Raw genomic sequence first — 8,648 nt, 5'->3', positions numbered from 1 at the left:
TCTCGTTCTTCTTGTTTCTTTTCTTTTCCTCTAACAACTGCTGTAATCTCTCTTCTTGTTTATTTTCTCGTTCTTCTTGTTTCTTTTCTTTTCCTCTAACAACTGCTGTAATCTCTCTTCTTGTTTATTTTCTCGTTCTTCTTGTTTCTTTTCTTTTCCTCCAACCACTGCTGTAATTTCTCTTCTTGTTTATTTTCTCGTTCTTCTTGTTTCTTCTCTTTTCCTCCAACCACTGCTGTAATATCTCTTCTTGTTTCTTTTCTTTCTCCTCCAACAACTGCTGTAATCTCTCTTCTTGTTTATTTTCTCGTTCTTCTTGTTTATTTTCTTTTTCCTCCAACCACTGCTGTAATTTCTCTTCTTGTTTCTTTTCTTTTTCCTCCAACAACTGCTGTGATCTCTCTTCTTGTTTATTTTCTCGTTCTTCTTGTTTCTTTTCTTTTTCCTCCAACCACTGCTGTAATATCTTTTCTTGTTTCTTTTTATTCTCCTCCAACAACTGCTGTAATCTCTCTTCTTGTTTATTTTCTCGTTCTTCTTGTTTCTTTTCTTTTTCCTCCAACAACTGCTGTAATCTCTCGAGATGCTGTTCGAGCTGCTATTGTTGCAGGATTTCTTGCAACTGCTGTTGTCTTTCTTCTTGTTTCTTTTCTTGTTCTTGTATTGCTGCCATCAAATCTGCTAAGCTGTAGTTTGATTTGCCGCCTCTCGTTTCCATCTTCTTCTTCTTTTATTTTATTTTCTGTCCTACTCTTTGACACCAATTTGTTACGTCTCTGGTTGTTAGTTAATTTTCCGTAAAAATTCTTTTCGAAGGAACTATAGTGATACAAGTCCTTTCTTAAATAAAACTGGTTTATTCTTTCTGAACACAACTTTGCAATACACTTAATTTCCACAGTCGCGCTATAACAAACGCTATAATTCACAACGAACGTCTCACGTGCTCGACTCAATTGTCAATTACCCCTTGTTGCCGTCACTTCTTGGCGGTTTATATATACAAGACTACCACATATCTAGTAAAAGCTCGAGATTTCACGAACCTTCGAGAATATGACGTGTTACTAGAGTCACGTGACCCCCGCTGTCGTAACAGTATTATTTTTGTCAATTCAATTTTACGTAGCTTTTTCCAAATGTTGAATATCAGCCACAAAATGCAAATCAATGAAAACATATATTAATGATGTCCAAGTTTTTAGAGGAGATAGATGCATTAGATCGGCATAAGATAAAAAAAAGAAGTCATAAGGAATCCTTCATCCTATGGTATATTGAGGGAAAATAATGATGTGGCTCAGTTGTTGTTTACTTTCTTCGTCATACTTTGTTCAGTTTGTGGTAATTTTGCTGTTTAACAATAAATTGTAATACTGACCATAAGTTAAGTATTCGTGTATTTCTACTTAAAATAGCTTTTGACCATCAGGACAATTTATCAATGGTCACAATTTCAAACACACTGAAGTTGATGAATGGAGATTTTGAGTATGATATATGAGATCATCACTACAGTATCATAAGGGGAATTAGACTTTGCCTCCTCTACAAGTTTGTTGTGTTTTTTAAATTATGTTGACAAAACTAATTGTTCAGTCGCATTCTACTTCTAGATCACAAGCATTAAGACAGTTCATTGTCTTTAGCTCATTTCCAGCTTTGGGCAGCTGTCAATTACTCTTATGTTGAAAATACAAGTTAACATTTTGTATTTAGTACTAAAAGAAAAATATCAAATTTATTTCTACACTTCATAAAAAACATTTTTCATCATCTGTTGGTTTACTCGTATATGGCATGTGCATTGAAACCAAAATTTCACACATAGAAAATTATGGTACTATACATAGGAGGATGGAACTTGTATGGTGATTCGAATGCATTATAGCTGCACAATTCAGCCAGTTTGCCATTAAATACACCCAATTAATTTCAAAACTAAGATTCATTTTAATGATTGAATTGTGTCTTGAAAAGTTCAGCTAACACGACAGATAAATTAATACAACTATCAGTATATCAGTATACAACTATCTATACAACTATACAGTATACAACTATCAGGGGGTGAAATTTGAAAGGTGACTCGAACACAATATGGTGAATTCTTATGTAACTATAAAAGTAATTTCTTACTTTATAACAATTTATGAAAGTATAGAAGATAATATGTCGATCATATACAATTTATTCAGTGCTAGATATCTCTGTCCCAATCCCAGGACTCATGTCATTTAACTAACTTGAATTAACTTTAATCATAATTTGATAGGTCATATGTATTACAATAAAATGCCCTGTTCAAATTTATAATGGCCTATACACAGAATTAAAAGTTTAAAATTCCTTAACAGAAATTTGGAAAACAGGCAATGACTGGGATAAGAAAAAAACTGGAAAAATACTGGACTGATACCATACGATGGTAGTCGATATACGTATCTAGATACTGATGCAGCGATACCATACATATCTAGTTACAGAAATTTTACCAACCGTTTGTTACAAAGTTTGACAGTTTTATCTGTAATTTATTCTCTATATTACAAACATTGTCTAACAGCTTTCAGTTATTTAGTGTAAGCAAATGTAAGTTTCCTGTTACAATTTAAAGTAATTCAAGATAGAAAAAAAAGGCCAATTTTGATTTATCTTGTATTTTTTATGGTGGTTACAAGGCTGGTCAAACTGACCTACTTCACATAAAATTAGAGTGGTGAATATAGCAGATAAAATATGAAGATTTATCGAAATAAAGTTGGAAATTTATTTCAGAGGTTTTAGAGATTAAACAAAAGAAATTTGTGAATCTTTAGATGGAGAAAAGTATTTTTAATCATAACATGAAAATTGCTTTACATTCGGGGCAGTAACTATTTTGACTCCATATATTAAAACATTAATTTCTTGTAAAAATACGTTATTAGAAAGTCTGATTTTCTTCTGTACAAAAGATATATAATGTTTACTGATAGCTTGCCAAATTTCGTGAAGATACATATAGGGCGATATATCGATACAATCATATCAAGGCTTCACATACTATACTCGTATCGTATTACGACACCTCTAAAAATACCAATGAACACTGAAGTTGAAGTAACTGCCCTAAATAAAGATCTACGAAATTGACAATAAGGATAGTAAAGATGAACCAATGGAAGTGGTCCAATTATACACAGACATTAATACAGTAGATACTGAAATGTTAAGATGTGGTGAACACGTGAAATACTAAGAGAACCAAAATATAGGTTATGTATTAATGCACAACTCATAAATAGAAAAATTATTAATGAACTACATAAAGAAATAAAAGGAACTTTTTAAAAAGTACTCTCTGGTCTTGAATCCAATTACATACTCGGAAATCCTTGTGCGTTGTGGTTTTCATGTAGCAGGTGACATTCATCGTAGGAGAATGTACTGGACAAGATGTACAGTAGAACCTTGATTAACAGGCACCTCGAAACAATTGGTACCTCGCCGTTAAGGGCAGACTTTTTCAGTTTCTTTCATTTTTCTACTATTTGTAACCAAAATAAATCTTGCAATAACAGGCACCTTGATATTCCGGCAGTGTCTTTAGTCTCGTTCTCTATACAGGCATTTGATAAAGCAGGCAGTTATCTTTGTAAGCTTGTATGGTATACCGTTAAATTCCAAACATCCCAGAAGTATGACCAATATTCAAACTCTTGTGATGTTTATTAGATTGGCTCTGAACCATATACTGTAATATACATTTTCACAGATTCAAAGTGCAACCTTATCATTCTTGTGAATTATCACTGTAAACACTGTAGAATACCTAAGGTGATAAATTCCACATCGTGTTCTCAGAGAAAAGGTCAAGTCGGCATATTTCTGTGCGCGTGCTTTGTTACTCTCGCGAGTATCATATTAAGGTGTCACGTAAACAGTCTAATGACACAAGAAGTGATTTGTTGCTTCAGTTTCAGCAGCTTTTTACTTCAGAAAATATGTTTGTAATTAAACACACAGCTACATAATAGGCTATCTGTGCTCCCTACCATGGGTATTGAAACACAGATTCTGATGTTGTAAGTCCGCAGACATACCACTGTGCCACTGGGGGACACACAGAAAATAAATGTGAAATGTTTAGCAGTTAAAAATCTAAAGTGAAGTACTTTGAAACTTTGTGACCAGTAATAAAGAAAAAAGGGCACAGCTAATCCACTCCCTGAGACCTTCTCTTGACTATGCTCCATGTCATGGTAACATGTAACTCATGAACACCTGTGTCCTGCATACACCAAACAAAATAGGGGCCTTAAAATTAAGAAATTTAGCACGGAAAATTTGGAATCCAGCTTTGCGTGACTTATTTTTGATATTAAGGGCATCTTGCTATATAGGGCATTTGGACATAGTCGAAAGGGTCCCTTAATGTCGAAGTTCTACTGTACTTAACAAGGTAACTGTTCACTCATAAGGAAGGGATGTAATGCAGGCAAAATTACAAACTTTGCCAAGAACCTGCATCAGGCTCACAGAAGTGCTATTTGTGTATTGTGGCTAAGGTGCCTCAGACCATACATAGTAGGTCAACTACAGTTTGAAACCAGACAACATTGGGAATTTGTCATCCGGTCTGATGTTCCTGCAGGGTCCCTCAAGTCCAGTGAATCAGAATTAGAAAGTAACACCTGCCCTGTAAACCGAGTGAGCTTATGTTGGCTGGTTCTGCACCAGACCACCTAGGAACCCAACATCCAGGCAGCAGTAGGATGGAAGATGTACTGTACTACACTGACAGAACAACACTGCCCTACTCTACTGAGTGGAACTGGATAAGACGGGCATCCCACCCCAACAAACCCCAGCAACAGACCAGCCAAGTATGAAGTGATAAGGTCAAGGAAAAAAAATGTGCCAAAGTAGATAAGGTAAGTGAATGAGTATCTGCCAAAAAACTCTCAGGGGAATGGTAGATTCTCTCAGCAAAAAGGTGAATACAGGAAAATAGCATAAAAGGGTAGTAAGTGAAAGACAAAGGCTGGAAAATTGATCCTGAAAAAGTCAAACAGAAATAGAGGATTTGACCCCCAAGTCTGAAGAAGAAACTCCAGAGTTTGGGAGTCCAAGAATGCCAATACAGCTTCATGTTAAACCCAGACATATGTGACAACAAGTTAAGGAGAAGGGGAAGTGCATATACTGGAGCAAAGTGGAAATAAAAATTATCCTATATGGACTTGAATATCTGGAGAGGTTGTAAAACATAAAAGTCAGAAGCAGGGAATCAATTAAGAGGTGAATAAGAAACAACATACGAGCCAGGAGAGAGAGAGGAAATAGCCTGCCTGAGAAATCATGTCCTAAAATTACGAAAAAGGCCTAGATAGGTCTAAAATAGCATAGTAGAAGATTTGGCAAACGTAGGTGGTGGAAAAAACAACTGTCCGGATCCCCTCTATCACAAATGGGAAACATAGGAGGAGATATATCAGGTACAGAAAAAGGTCCAGGCAACATGAAAGACTCCATTTCCAGTTGCACAACAAAGACAAACCCAACGTTATTTACTTATTAGTCTAGTGTGAACAATGTCTTGTTGTCCTACACCAGACAAAGAAATTACCTTTATTTGTGAATTAATAATCTGGAAATAAAAGGCCACAAAATTTGCATGTGAAGAGATGTTGGAAAACTAAAGTCTAGATTTAATATTTCAGCAACAGTTAGTCTTTTTGTAAATACATCTATAAAAATGACTATATTTTGATAGCTCACAAGTGATGATTGAGAAATCAGAAATGCTAGAAGGGTGTGTCACACTCCTATTGGTGAAGGGTTGCGACATGCTCATTTGCATGCAAGAACTCAGAAATATCACATGGAAAACGTCGCATCTAGAGGAAAGCATTTAATCACAAAAGCTATATGCAAATGGAGATTATGTATTGTATCAGGATTGACTTGATGCTTGTCAAAAGTGGAGAAGAAGTAAGGAGGAATAACGACAAAAGTGATATAAGTAAGTTTTCAGGTAAAGAATAAGACTGTGTTATTGCTAAAGTATCTCGTTTATAACTTAATAGTTGTACATTACTGTGTAAGCAAGTTGGTTCACATTCCAACTTGCTTTAAATAACAAGTGTTTTGGACTCTCCCACAGCTTGGTTAAATGATGACATTGTTAATCATTGTCAATACCTTTGAATATTCAGTTTCCACATATTGATGGTTTCCAGGATGTTTGCATCTTTACAGCAGAAAGTACTAACCATTCAGCACCAGATGGAAAATTTCTTCAGATTGTTAATATGAATAACCATCACTAGAACAATTCATACGTATGACAGCCTAGGATGTAACACACCAAATCGGCAGCTCCAAAAGCAGATAGTCCGGCAAGAACATTTACAAGTAAGTATCCACATAAATATGTAGGTTCTAGCAACTGTGATCTTTTATTAGCTACTTCATTATCTTATGGAATTTAACCATACATCTGTGTATTAGTCAAATCAAAAATGCAGCAACACACAGGCTGCTCTATCATGGGTGTGAGAGAGTGTTGTTTGGGGCGACAAGACACCGATTACAATAGATTTATTTTTAACCTCAGGGTATGCAGTCATGAGTGGGTACAGAAGTCAACCAACTCGAGGAAGTTTACAAGTAAAGCAAGGAATAAATTATACTGAGTCCAATTTTACACCAAGAGGTATACACTTTATTAACATGAAGGCTTATAATGAAGGAAAAACAATAACATTGATTATATAAATGTTTACACTTTCAGTAACTTATATTAGGTTTATAATGTTTATAATCCTATCAACATGACTTATTTAACTTTAATGACTTTTGCAGTATATATCATATTTCTACCTGGCAATATTATTAGTTAAGGGAGAGTAGCAATTAAAACTTGTATGGAGTTAGTGTAGTGAAAGTCTTGCACATACAGATAAACTGCCATTTTCTGTTTGTATATCTCAGGAACTTAGCTAAAAGAACTGGAGCAGATAGAAAGCCTGGAGCAACCTCGAGGACAGGAACAACCCTAATGTTGGGGACAACTCTGCTGTCAGGAACAACCACACTTTTGGTCCAGAGAAATCAATTTTTATATGTTGTTGCAGCATAATCCATTCCAACTCATGGGGGTAGACTTTGAGGTGATTGGTCCAGCAATTAGAGTGGACCCATCTTTTTTTAGTGATTGGTGCCCAAGGATTTGATGTCAAATGACATAAAAGGTTACAGGAAAGGTTATCTGTGTATACAATTTCTCATCCTGTCTAGTCTGTCTTGAATAAACATCTTTCTGACCAGATTACATTTGTTGAAACATTGTCGATACTTTTACATCTGTGAACACATTTGTTTAGACTTATACAACTGTCTAGTTAGAATCACCTTACGTCAGAATCTTCTCACTTCTCATTGATATGCAGGTGATGTTTAATACAACGCAAGTTGCTTCTGACACGTATGTTCAACATTCGCCTTTTGTTAGCATTTCACAACTAATATTTTGCAACACATCCACAAGTCTATAGCTTAGCTCTTAAGAAAACTTAGTCAAAGTATGTGTTTATTTTAAAGTGGCAGTTTGGCTCGCGAGAAAACTTAATCGAAAAATTTGTTTAATATTTTGCAACACGGCCATAAATCTGTAATTAGCCTGTGTGAAAGTGTAGTTGTGAAGCATTTGTATATTTTAAGGTGCTTCACCCCTCCCTCTTTAAGGAAATGTTTTACATTGTATAAAAATTTTAAACACAGTATATCCATGTTTCTACTCTCGCTTGTAGTTCCAATAATATTGAATTAAGGTAAATCAGTTTCAACATCCCACTCAATAATTATATAAGACTCCTATTCCTAACAGTCAACTGTATAACCCTCTGTATGTATAACATATACTGTTATATATGATGTTACATAAAAATAAAGAAAATAACAGAAAATAAAAATTCATGTAATTAATGCATCTAATCCAACGTAAATAAGGTCCTATTATGAATACTCAAGTACAAAAGTCAGAATTATACATAATGTACATAAAACAAACCATAATTGTGTGACAGATTTATTATCATATATTTATTTTAATATCAAGGTTTGTTTAGATTAAGTTTATATTCATAAATATGCATAGCTTATTGTACTAAATATGTATTGCGAATCTCCGCCTATTCTCCAAAGTTGTAGAAGATTCTCGGGAGTAAGAATCAACAATATACGTATGTACATAAATGCTTAAATTTGTATTGTTACATAATCTGCATTTTCTAGATGGCCTCCACATGCCTATAAGTATAACCAATGTGATGCACCTAAAATGAGTATATATTATCGGTGTGCTATAGTTGATATACTATAAACCTCGGAAGCTATAATTGTGATTAACACTTATTAAGCGGGAACTTCAGATATATTGACCAGGAACTTATATAAATTTCGAACATTACACATCACTCAACTTCAGTGGATTCACATCGGGCATTAGTCTTTTACGAAAACGTTACCCTTACGTCACTGGTAGGAAAAATCAGCAAATAATACAAAGCTAGCTAACTTTCTATTAAATGAATTGTACCTACATCAACTCGTTCATCATGAACCATCAAAAAGATATCGAAGAAGTTCCAGACTAGAAAGAA

Source organism: Limulus polyphemus, unplaced genomic scaffold (assembly GCF_000517525.1).
Source record: "Limulus polyphemus unplaced genomic scaffold, Limulus_polyphemus-2.1.2 Scaffold5223, whole genome shotgun sequence".
Lineage (NCBI taxonomy): Eukaryota > Metazoa > Arthropoda > Merostomata > Xiphosura > Limulidae > Limulus > Limulus polyphemus.
This window is presented reverse-complemented; position numbering follows the sequence as displayed.